At 43.9% G+C, this 12,964-nt stretch overlaps 1 protein-coding gene across 3 annotated transcripts in view; it reads left to right on the top strand.

Moving 5' to 3' along the window:
- Positions 1-822: 822 nt before the first annotated feature.
- PER2 (period circadian regulator 2) overlaps positions 823-12,964 on the top strand; it is a 51,143-nt gene continuing 39,001 nt past the window's right edge. The window contains exons 1-4 of one of the 3 annotated variants that reach the window (XM_080349572.1): positions 823-948; positions 9,604-9,660; positions 10,624-10,676; positions 12,683-12,842. The gene's annotated coding sequence lies outside the window, so the exon portion shown is untranslated. The remainder of the gene's footprint in view (positions 949-9,603; positions 9,661-10,623; positions 10,677-12,682; positions 12,843-12,964) is intronic. The other 2 variants (XM_080349573.1, XM_080349574.1) reach the window with 2 other exon arrangements.

The following is a 12,964-nucleotide window of genomic DNA, read 5'->3' as shown; positions in this document are numbered from 1 at the left end:
CATTTTGAAGGGAAAATAGTCATATGGTAATTACTGTATGAGGAACTAGTTTTGCAGAGAACAGCACTCACCTTTAATGTCTTAGAAACTTAGTTTAGCCATTTTTGTAGTAATTCAAACTGATGCTAACTGGATGGTGCTGGAGAAATGTGAAGCTTTATGTTCGCCTGTCCTATGCTTTGGTTTGTGACCCAGCAACTTGTGAACACTACATGGGGTCAGTTTCGAAACTTCAGGGTGTGCACCCCGCACGGCTGGCAATACCAGGAAACGGGATACGGGCGCTTCTCCCTTATGTAAGCGCACCGGGGCCCCGGCAGGCCATTGGCTGGCCCGGCAGAGCAATCCCCGGAGGCTCCAGCTGCTGCTTCCACACCGCCAGCAGCGCGTCAACACCCGCTGCTCGGGAGGGCGAGGCTCTGCTGCCTGGGCTGTTTTCCCTCTCCCACCAGGCCGTTAACGGCGGCGGCGCTCGGGAACCTCTCCCAGAGCGGCCTTTTCCTGCCGACAGGGCGTGAGCGCTTCCTGATCCCCCTCGGATGGCACTCGGCGGGCGGCGCGGCCGCCCCTCTTGCACCTTTCCGCCGCCGAGGGGGCCGCGAGGCAGCCGGGCGCTGTGCGGGGACTGTGCGCGCCGCTCCCGGCCAACGCTTCTTCTTTCAGCGGGGCCGAGCGCGCGGCGCGACCGTTAACGGCCGGGCCGCGCGCTGCGCTCCGCCTCGGCTGCCGGGCGCGCGGCCGGCCGCCAACGGTCCCCCCCGCGCCGGCCCAGCGGGCAAGCGCGCGCTGACGTCACGGGTGGCTCCGAAGAGGCGGGGCGGAGCCACTTCCCCCGGCGTGATGTAACCTCTGCCCTCGTCGGCCCTTCGGTCCGGCAGCGGAGGAGCGGCGCAGGCGAAGGGGAGCGGCCGGGGCTGCGGCGGGAGGCAGCGCGGCGCCGTGCCGGCGGTGAGTGCTCCGCGAGTCGCGCGGGGACGCGTCTGCGGCGGGGAAGGAGGTAGGGGGGAGGGGCGGGCTGGCGGGGCTAGCTCGGAGGCGATTGTGGCTGCCGGTGGAAACATGGTGCCACACGTGAGGCTTATGTAAAGTGAGCGGCGTGCGGCGCCGCCAATGGGAGAGGCGTGCGTTCCGCCCTCGCCCCTGTCCCCCGCTGGCGTCACATGCCCGCGGCCAATGGCCGTGCGGGCAGGGCGGGCTCTCCAGGCTCAGTCACGTTTCTGCCTGTATGAAGTCGGTGCCGGGCTGCGCCGGGCTGGCTGGATGCGGTGTGCGGGGTGAGTCGGGCTCCGCTGGGCGCTCTCCCGCGACCGGTCGGGACTCGGGGGCCGCTGGCGGGGCGGGAGGGGGTGGTGCGCGGCAGCCGTAGGGGGCAAGAGGGGCTCCTCCGCCTTCCCCGCTCGCTGGGCCGAGGTTACGTAACCCCCGCGCCGGGGCTCTCCCGTTGCTGGGGAGACGGGATGGGGCCGCCGGTGGGGCGGGCAGCGCCCTAGGGGTCGGGCCCGTCGCGGAGGGGGCGGCTGGGGCTCCTTCCAAGCTGGGGAGGGGGCGGCCGTGACATTGCCCCTCCATCTCAGACCGTAGCGGGGGAAGAGGGCGCCGGCTTTGAATCCCTCTTCAGACCGGGCCGCGGGGTGGGTGCTCTGGAGGGGAGTGTGGCACGTCCCCCGCCCGTCTCAGACCGGGACGGGGTGTCTGCGGCTGGGAGACACAGACCCCTCAACTCAAGCGGGGCAGGAGCCGAGTGCTCCGAGAGGCGGTTGTGCCACGCCAGCGCCACTTCCCCTGCCCGTGTGGGGCTTGGCCGGGGTGCCGAGGGACAGTGGTGCCACCAACCTCAGAGCGGGAGCGGGGCGGCTGTGCCCCGCGTCCGGGACGGGGTGGTGGCGCGGCGAGGCGGCGGTCGGGCCGGTGTGGAGGAGGAGGAGTGCGGCGGGGCGGCTGTGGCTTCCCCGCCCCGCGGCCGGTGGGGGCCCGGTGGCGGCGGGGCCGGTCCTTCGGCGCTGCCGCGGGGCTCCGCTCTGGCGTCCCTGGCGGCCGCGGTTGCAGGGCGCGGGCTGCGGCCTCATCTGTGCGAAAGGTCAGCTGCGGGGTTGGGAAGGAGCGAAAATAGACGCGGGGAGCACCTTCGGGGAGCACATGTGTCCCGGTCCGGTGAGCATGGACCGCGGCCCCGCACTCCGCCGTTCCCCCGAGGAGACAGTGCTGTACGCAGCTGTCTGAGTGGCTTTTTTCACATGAGGGCTGTGTGGCAGTGAGTAGCGGAATCTCAGCGTGCTGCTGAGATGGGTGAGCTACAGGTAGAGTAGGCAACAGGTGCGATGGATTTCTTTTTTCTTTTTTCTGTGTTGCCCGTGGTTGCAAGAACGCCTTAGTTTCTTAGATCTTGTGTTTGTGCTGCTGTTGTCATTAGTTGCATGCTATTACCTGCATGATTACAAAACAGTTTATGTAAGTACAATTTCATGCAAATAGATGAGCAGTATGGTAACAGTCAAGCTGATACTTTACAACTGACTTTTTGTAATAGGTTAGGATAGGGTGCAGCGTTTCTCTGTGTACTACAGGAGCTTAAAAAGCCCTCAGAGAGGTCAGTATGAGCTCTCTGGTACTTGGAAACTGAAGCACTTTGCAATTGTATTCTAATGAAACAGTAACTTGGCTGAGATAATGCACATGAAGGATATTGAAGAAACATGTTGGCTTATGTTTTTAGGCTGTGAGGTGTCTTTTTCTTTTCCAAATGTAAGACTCTGAGGTTTACTGTCTTGTACATCTGAGATTGAATACCTACCGCTTATGTATTTACAAGTAAAGGGGGAAAGGTGGAAATTCTGTGATGATTATAGTGGTAAGATTGGTCAAGTCAAAAGTAAAGAGCTGGTTTTGTATAGTGAGAAACTGTTTCAAGTTGTCAGCATCATTTTAACTATGGAGTTTGTTTACAGATCACAGTTAATTTTGGCTAGTTAACGTTTGTCAAAACTGCAGCTGTCTTTTGGAGCTGGCTTTTCCTTATTGTCAAGGTTAAATTCCAATTAATCACAATGATGGCAGTCAGGAATATCTATTTGAATGCAAATGATTAGTTTTAGCAATGTGGGGCTGTTGATAAAACTTAAGGATGTCAAGCTGACGGTCTTGATGGTGTGGCCTTATTCCATAAACAGATCCCATTGTATATTAGATGATTTGAGGAGATTGCACTTGATGAAACTCAAACTTTCATACCTTCTAGAGTGCCTCAGTGTCCGTATGTGTCCTTGATCTTCTCAGCCTTGGGCACAGTGCTTTACACAGTGGCTGTTGAATACAAAATTTGTGAGCGGTGTCTAGAATTCGATTCATGTTAGAGAGAGTGCCCACATTGTTGCACTGTAACATCAAGTTCCTTCTTGCTTGTCTGTGTTTGCATGCTCTTGTGATTTTTCTTTTTGCCCTTTCTTACTGAAACTTGTATTATTTCTTCAAAGTGAGGAAGTTTCACTAGAGAACTGGACTGTGTTGTTGGTTCATCCAAGGCTTACTGTTAGCCTTCTGACTGGGGCACTGTCCTGAGGTGTGGAGCTCTTGTTCTGGACTGTGGAGGTTACTTACCTTGCTAGTAAGACATAATGGAAAAAAGAGGGCCTTTGGTCTAGAGTAGAAGAAAAAAAGCTATTCTCTTCAGTTTGGGTGGGTTTTTGTCAGTTTCAGGTGTTTACTTCAAGGCAGAAAGGAGACTGCTGTAGTTGGCATAAGTGTCCAACACTGTGCAGTCCAAGAGTGTGGCCTGTCCTGCGCTGCGAAGAAGTGTAGTTCAGCTTGACATAGTCCAGAAGGTAAAGACACGGAAAGCAGGATTTTGGCTTTTGTGCACTTTCTTCAGGTTCTGCAAGTTTTCTGGTTTCATTTATGATCCAAAGACTACATGGTTTTGCTGCGCTTCTTTTTTATTTGTCTGTTAGTGTGACTTGTTGTAGGCTTCCTATATTTATTCTAACACATCAATGTGGTCTGTGAAAATCTAAGTAATCTTCATTTTTATAGCTCACTCTTATTCCTTTTATTTTTATTCCTTATTCCATGGAGAGGCATTAAAGAGACAGAATATTGTGGCAGCTTTTGGAATAATACCTTTTCCACTTTTTTCCCCGCAGTCATGAGATTAAAGTATATATCAACTCAGTTCATCAAATAGGCCTACTTGAGCTGGTCCCTGGACAATGCATTTTTGTAGTAATAGATTTCCAATGTGAAGAATCACATTTTTTGAGTAAACTGAGATTTTGATGGTGTTCAGCCATAGTATGAGAATAGAATGAAATGGGGAAACTGATTTCAAGTAGAGTTCTGGATTTTTCCTCTACCTCAGGCTTTATTATGACCAGGAAGTGTTTGGTTTAGATATAGACTGATAAACCAATTTTCTTTTTCCTGGCTTCTTGCCACACCCTTATTTCTCTGACATCTTTACACTATTAAAATGTGCTTTATTGCAGATAAGCATTTTTTTAACCCCTTGAAGTATAAGCACATGAATGAGTTACTGTGGGATGAGGTATACCTGGTGTGGTTTAAAAGCAAGTAGACTACAACTAGCCAGTGGAACAAGTACGTTATCAGTAGTCTAGATCAACTGTACTGTTTTATATAGGATTGCTATAGCTGGCCTATCTTAAAAGGGAACATCATGTTCATAGCAGGGTGTTATGTAATACTTGGCATGAATGTCCCATAGACACTGTATTATACTCATAACGTTACCACATCATAATTACTAGATAATCAGGTGTTTCAGAAAAGGAATTTTTGTGTCCAGTTTTGGTTGCATGGCCTGGAATTCCTCTATGAGGATGGTAGGTTACAGAGATTTTTAACTGCCTTGCTGCATTCACACTTACCACATCCAGTTACATCCCTATTGTGTGAGTTTTGAAATGCTTCAATATTTATTATGTTAACCCAGCTTGTCAGGCACTGAGCAGCAAATGGGTCAATTAATAGCTGTAGTATTCTTTGTGATGTAGTTTTATTACTCTGAAGGGCTTTGAATTGCTTTAGGGTACAGATGAGGTTTGATGCAGAAAATGGTGGTCTTGAATATAATGCCACTGATGTTTTGTGTACTGTGTAAAAGGTATTTGTCACCTCTCCTGCTTTAACTGCTGCCTTAAACTTAACTACTGCTATAGTGGGGGCCAGGCTGTTAATGTTGCATGTGTCATTGGTAGTAAGACAAACCCTTTGGTTATTAGTTGGTGGTTAGTAAATAGAACTCCACCTTCTGACACATAGAGCTTTTCTGGGGATCATTTCTTTTTAGCTACAGGTGGGATACTTCCTTCTCTGAAGTATGTTTAAAGAACATGGGAAAAGAGAAGGCATCTGTCAAAAACAACTTCATGTGCTAATGGTTTTTAATCCCAGCCTGTTGCTGGGATTTTGTGTGGCTTTGTGAAATAAGAGTGATAGAGAAGACCAAAATTAAGAAGGATCAGATGGTTTGGGTATGTCTGCAAAGGCTGTGGAGGGGCTCTGAAGCTACTCTTTAGAGCTCGTTCTATTCACCCTGACAGTGAGCCAGCAACCATATGTAGTAGGAAAGCAGTTGAACACATGGGAATCCACATGCCAGAGCATACGCATAGTGATCTGGTACTCTAGTAAGTGGCTTAGTAGATCACCAGGCATACTTGTGCAGCCTGCTTGTGCTCTGCCTGCCAGCAGTGCTGGAACATGGGTAGATAAGGCTTCTGTGCTTCTGGTTTGTATTTCTAAGGTTATCCTGTCTGAGTGCCTGTGCCAACTTCTGCCAGTCCAGTACAGAGTCCTCCTGGTCTTCTCCTGTGTAGCCTCATCTAAATGTTCCTGCTCTGGCAGGGGGATTGGACTAGATGATCTCTTGAGGTCCTTCCAATCCCTAACATTCTGTGATTCTGTGATTCTCTCCCTCTTGAAGAGTCCCGAGGGACAGCAGCAGTATACTAAGTTTCATGCAAGTTGCACAGCCAGTGCCTATTTTCCCTGCTTATCCACATAGACAAGTGTGGTTATGTGAGTTTTTGTGTGTGTGTGTTTGAAAGCTATTGTAAGGTCAACTAAAGTGTTTGTACAGATGTTTTCAGCTGCTGCTGACGTACTGCTGAAGTAGTGATAATTTTAGAGGAGACTTCTGATTTCTCTGACTTTTGGTGGTCTGATTTAGACAACTTTGTTTGTAGGGCACAATAAGAAGTTAGGCTAAATTTACCTTTCTCTAGATATATGATTGTGGAGTATGGTTTTCCTTTTTCCTTCATTTTCTCCCAGTAGAAAGCAAAACCTTATTGGGTGGTGCTGAAGGGGTAGCGACTCAGCATGCTGTTTACGTGACAAGTGGACTGAAATACACAGAAGGCGTGTTTCTTGGGGCAAGAGTACGAAGTTATTCTGCAGATTGTGTGAGTAGGCTGCAGAAGTTTGGTGCAAGCAGTACTGATGTACATCCTGAGAAGATGTGATGATGGGGAAGAAAGCTCATTTGTATGTCAAAATGTCTGGAGAAGACTTTAAAATTTTGCTTCTGGCTGTTTTTGAGTGTGCCATGTTAATTCTTAATGCTTAATTTTTCATATAGATAGAAATTTCCTTGTTATAGATGGCTTTTAAAAGTAGAACTGGCTTTTTAAAAGAAGAACTAAAGCTATATTACCTTTCAAACTTCCTGTCCTAAAACAGAAGCTGTTAATAACACCTGTAATTTTTCGTAGTCAAGGCTTAGTGGGACAAGATGAAGTGGTGAGGATGTCCAGTACTTCTCTTTTTAGTTCATTTTGCTTTCTATGTTCCTTATTATTTGCAGCTTTTGTATCTTAGTGTGTTTTTTGTGCTTGACCTGATGTCATGGTTTAACCCCAGCTGGCAACTAAGCATCACACAGCCACTCACTACCTCCCGCCTGGTACAATGTGGTAAAGAATCAGAAAAGTGAGAAAACTCATGGGTTGAGGCAAGACAGTTTAATGGGTAAAGCAAAAGCCATGCAAGCAAAGCAAAACAAGGAATTCATTCACTCCTTCCATGGGCAGGCAAGTTCAGCCCCTCAGGGAAAGCCGGACTCCATCATGTGTAACTGTTACTTGAGAAGGCAAACACCATCACTCTGAATGTCCTCCCCTTACTTCTTTCCCCAGCTGTATATGCTGAGCATGACATCATATGGTCTGGAATATCCCTCTGATGAGTTGGGGTCAGCTGTCCCAGCTGTGTCTCCTCCCAGCGTTTTGTGCACTCCCCACCTTCTCGCTGGCAGGCCAGTATGAGAAGCTGGAGAGTCCTTGACTGCTCAGCAACAACTAAAATGTCAGCATGTTATCAATATTATTCTCATACGAAATGCAAAACACAGCGCTATACCAGCTACTAGGAAGAAAATTAACTATATCCCAGTTAAAACCAGGACGCCTCATGACGAGTGCTTTTGTGTTTCTGCTTAGTTTCTTTAACTGTACAAAGATCTTTAGTATATAAAGCATTTATTTAATTTCAATTACATCTCTACCATGGGTTCCTCTGTGACTTGAGCTCTTATTTCTCGATACTAATATAGCTAACTCAAAGGACAAGTACATCATGTTTGTTAGGTTGCCACGCTTTGTGGAGTGTGTTACTGATGTGGCGGCTGTGTTGGTAATACTCAGCTAATTTTTTTGGTGTAGAGTCTTCCAGAGTGGAACTTTCTTTCTGACCGAAGTCTTTAACGGGATGTGAATTGCAGCAATGTCTAAAAAGCAGCATTAGTGTGGAACATTTGTAAGTGTAATACCCAGGGTGAAATTCTCCACTTTTATTTAAAGAAGGAGAGCATTAGGCATGCAAATACACTGCTTAATGGAGATGCTGACAAATATTAAAGTTGAAATATGATGTTTTAGATACTTTAAATCTAGTTTCACCTGTGATAAGGGTGAAATATATGACTACATGGGGGGACATGATAATTTTTTTCTACTTTCTGTGACAACACTCCCTCAAATGTATCCTTTTTGTTATTTTCTTTAAAAGGACAAGAATTGACACATACAAATATCAAAGAGTTCTGACTACTCATCTGCTTAATAATATTTCCAGTTCCACTCAGGAATAGTGTTTTCTGTTTACAAAGAAAACTATCTCTTTAAATTCACATCTAATACAAAGAATTTTAGTTCACCTTTAAGAAGGTATGTATGGAAGGAAGGATGTCCAGAAATTAGCAAGGGGCGGGTAAAGGAGGCTGTGTTTAGCTTCTTCACAGGATGTCTTGGCACAGTCTGTAATAATCTTATCTGCCAGGGGTATATGTCTGTGCTCACTTTTTTTTTTTTTTCTCTTTATGGCAAATACCCAAGCTGTTGGCAATTAAATTTAGCTCTGGGGCATAGCTTATTATTCAAGGTGAAGGATTAGACTTGAGAAAGACAGTTTCCCTTGGCTCTTGGGGTGATCAGTCCAGATCCACTGTGGAGACTTGAGCACAGGTGGTGGGCTTAACAAAACAATAATTATCTGAAAGGGTAAAATAAGCTTTGCTTCTGGTCTGGCAGAAAAGAGAACAATTCTTGGGAGATGGTGGTGGAGTGGCTCTAACTGCTTTTTTGGGGGGGTAGTGGGGGAAGAAGTGGAGATTACTTTGGTACTTGGCTTCTTTGTTTGTTTGTTTATTTGTTCTTGGCTATTCACAGGAAAGCAAATGATGAATTAGGAGCTGGCCCAGGTTGGTCAGCACAGCATAGGTGAGATTGACCCGGCATGAGGTGAACTTGATAAGTTCAACAGCGTACCGGTGCTGTGCTATTCATAGTAAAACTGAGTTGACTTTGTCCTGTTACCTCAGGCTAACTTTTTGCTATTAATTACTCCATGGGGAGAATAGGCAGCTTTAAAAACAAGAAAACCAATCGAAAAGTGGAAGGAAATTAAATCACAGTGGTACTGTGGGTGCTTCAGGAATAGAAGTGACTGGTGACATTAGTTTAGGTCCTTTTAGGAATCATCACTTGAGGACTGCAGGTTTATTTTTCCTGTTTGGCCCTCTGGGACATAGCTAGAGATGCTTCTTTTTCCCTTTTAAAATTTTTTTATCTGCTAAGACTAACTGGGAATTTGTACTTCAGTGGTGAAATGTTTTAAGATTGTAATCTGTGGAAGAAGAAACATAACTTGAATTAAATATATGATCCCAAGTTTTATTCTAGATAATGCTCATTTTTCTTAAATTTTCTCAGATGAGTGAATGGTTGATTTTGAAGTATGCTATGTTGTTATCTGTATTATGTAAACAGTGTCCTAACAATAAATTAAGATAATGGAGATTGAATTTTTGCGATTTCTTACATTTAGAAAAGAAACGGAATTCAGTGAGTAGTTACTCTGTTCATTGCTCAAGGAACCAATTTAGGAGTTGGGTTACAATAATAGTAAATATTTGTATCAGTAAAACTTCTTACATTTGCTCTCATTTTGTATTTGTGGTCTTTATAGCCATTATTCATCTATGAAATACATATTTTACATGGTTGGACTTGTATTACATTATTATATGGATTTATGTTTCGTAAGTAATTTTTTTAATCTTGCTTGTACAACCTCCCTGTTTTTTAATAGGAATATACTGATGACACTTTCAGATTTGGAAAGATCATGATTGGTACATTCCTTAAGGTGAGTGTCTTATGCTGTCATTAAGAAAGTGATTTATAATAGCAAGTCTTGCTCAGTGAGTCCGAACTGATTTTTTTGTTTTGGTTGTTATTGCTGCTTTGGGTGTTTAATTTGAGCTGTAATGTCTGAATGCTGAAAAATAAAAAAAAATATTTGGGACATTTATAAATTGTGAAGCAAATGGAAACGGTGTGGCCTCTCTAAATCTTGAGGAAACTGAAATTTATGTACCATCCAGTATCAAGTACTAAATCTGCATTGTTTGCTGGGCAGAAGTTTATTAATAAACTTTTGGTCTTCCAGTTGCTCTTGCAGGTGTTTTGAGAAATTTTAATGATGAGGAAAATTCTAGGGAACAGAAAACAGAGTTGCTAGTGCTGTTCAGATAATCAGGGTGATAGCTCAGGGGGAGAAAGGAAAATGTTATGCTTTGGTTTAGAAAGCAGGTCATAGCTTCCAACAATATTTTTCAATCAGTTGTGATCTACTTTCTAACAGGTTGATACTACTCTAGTCTCTGAGAAGTTGACCAGATAACATCAGGGGTACTGACTTATATATGTTTATGTTCAATGTGTGAGAAGCTGATCACAACTCAGGTGCAATGTGTGATGGGTTAAGAAAGCAGAGTAGGCAGTCAAAATTATTGTTATTGGAGCAAAAAAAGGAAACAGCTGACACCTTCAGTGAGAATGGTGGAGGCATGTCATCTGTGATGTAAAGAAATTTGTCCAGGTCGTCTTGTAACATGTGATCTGATGATGGGACAATATTGGCCCAAGACAGGAAAGGGAAGGGTAGCAGTTCTGGATAGTACTGTAATATTGCAATACAGATGAAATAGTAGCTAAGATTTTGAGGATTAATGCTATAGTGTTTGATTTGTCTAAATGATTGAAAAAAATTAAAGTGTTTCTATGGCTACAAAATGTAGCTGACAGTGTTCTCTTTTGTATGCTACAGGTGTGACTTCAGTTCTCCACAGCAAGTGAACTTGGTGGGGTCTTGTAATACAGGTGTGTTCACTAAAGCAGGTTGTTCATTCTTTTCTAATATTTGAATTCTTCTATGCTTGGAATAGATATGTCTCAGTGAAAAAGACCTTTTTGAGATTCCGTACATAGATGAACTCTTTTAGTTCTTTGGGATTTGGACATACTCAGTCACCTGTATGTTTCCTCTGATAAATAATAGAAGATCAGAAGATTTGATGGCCTCTAATTCTACTCAAACTGATAAAATTCCTGTTTTGAATGACTTGTATTTAGTTTCAGATTAAAATCCTTTTGGCTTAGATTTATCTTAGCTTTCAGTTATATTGTATAAAGGCTTATCATGAGAATTTTCAGTAGTTTACAAGGACTGTTTTTTCTTAATGTCTTCCTAAATACATTAAGTAGATGAAGCAAATGTTACACCCAGTTAAAGTGGTACATGCTGCTACTGTGAATACCCTCTTCAAACCTTTTTCATTTTTTTTAATCTATGAAAATGTCATGATGGAGGTCATCAAAGTAGAAAAGTTTTGTGTCACTTCATTAGTAGTCAGGCAGGATCTTACGGCTAATTTCTTGTAGATCTTGATTAGTGAAGACACTTAACTCCATCAAGGAAATACAGATTACGGGGAGATAAATTAATGTTCTTTAAGCCAAGATTTAAGTAGTGCTGAAAGAAATTCCACATTTCTAGTGTCCAAGCTAAAAATTGCAAAATCTGTAAGTAGCTCTAGATAAGGCAATTTCTAACACTTCTCATGGTCAGAGATACAGAGCTTATAATTTAAATCCTGTTTTATCAATTTATGATAGACAGCCATAAAACATTTAAAGAACCAGCGTACACAGATTTGTATCACAATCTGAGACTTCTAGAACTCATATTGGCTTTGTGACACATCATGCAGAGTGGAATGTTATGAATAAGTTCTTCCTTAAGTCTGGCCAACACAAGTGTACTTTTAATGGTTGGTAGACATACAAAATCTTAAATTAAGGCATGTTAACATGGGCTGCCTTCCAAAACAGTTGGCTTGCGATCTGAACGCTGTTCCAAACGTTCCTTCTGCATGTTCAAATGAAACACTTAAAGTGATGTAATTGTTTACCACACAAATGTCTATCATCTGAACTTTTAATTTTCATTCTACTGTTTTTTATACTGTTTTATTGTGTTACATGGCAGTGGAATGTACCAATAGACTTAATTTCCTAGATTTAATAGTTTTCAGATTTTCTTTTTTCTGCTGAAATTCCCAGTGTCTTTCTTGGAAAACTGTTTTTCCTAGGAAGAATAATGGTGTGGATGGACTTTGTTAGTACTGAGTTCTGAATGTAAGGAAACCTTTTTTTATTTTTTTTTTTCCTGTGGTGGTGAGTGGGCCCTGGAACAGATTGCCCGGAGAGGCTGTGCTATCTCCAGCCTTGGAGATATTCAAGTCATCGGGAAGTGGTTCTGGGTAGCCTGCTCTAGGTGACTGCCTGAACAGGGAGCTGGCCAAGATGACCTCCAGAGGTCCCTTTTGACCTCAACCAATTTTTGTAGCAGCCTAGTAAACTCTTTAATGCTCATATCAAGCCTATAGTGATGTAGATAAGTTTAGATCAGGTGTTAAAGATGTATTCTAACCAAATTCCTTAAGCACTTGAAGCTGCTGTTGACTACATCAGGCATTTTGCTCTGGAGAGGTTGGCCCTTTGTTCTTGGTGTCTGTGTCAGCCCCTGCAGACTGTGTACATACCATACACGTACACACTATGATACAATACCAATTGTGAACTGGAAGGGTTATTTTATCTAGTTTAGAATAGTCTGTTATTTCAAAGCTCTATAAGACCCTACTTTAGACTGAAAGTATTTGAAATGCAAATTTTTATCTGGTTCCTCTGCTGGATGACAGTTTCATGTTTAACCAACATTTATTTGCGTAGGCATGGCATATCTATGAGCATCTCTCTGCTATCTGTTTGAAGAGGACACTGTTGGGGGGCCCAGGTATTTCTTTTATATTTTATAGTTGTAGAGGTGTCCGGACTCTGTAATGGTCAAAGATTTCCAGTAGAAGAGGATGAGACAAGAATTAAATGCATGTGGGAGACTCTGGACCTAGGCACTTCATGCTTTTGATGCTAGCTGGGAGGGAGCTTGATAAACACTTATACCAACTTTTCACAGAAAAACAGGTAAGAAAAATGTGCAGTTGTTATGATTCACATTAGTAGATTCTTCTCCCCCACCCCCTAGGGTTTATGCAGAAAATATATTGTTCTGTGTTTGTTTTATCTTGGAACTGTGATTTCAGTCA

The sequence above is a fragment of the Nesoenas mayeri genome (assembly GCF_963082525.1).
Source record: "Nesoenas mayeri genome assembly, chromosome: 9".
Classification (NCBI taxonomy): Eukaryota; Metazoa; Chordata; class Aves; order Columbiformes; family Columbidae; genus Nesoenas; species Nesoenas mayeri.
The sequence above is the reverse complement of the archived record's forward strand: the minus strand, read 5'-3'. Positions and strand labels throughout refer to the sequence as shown.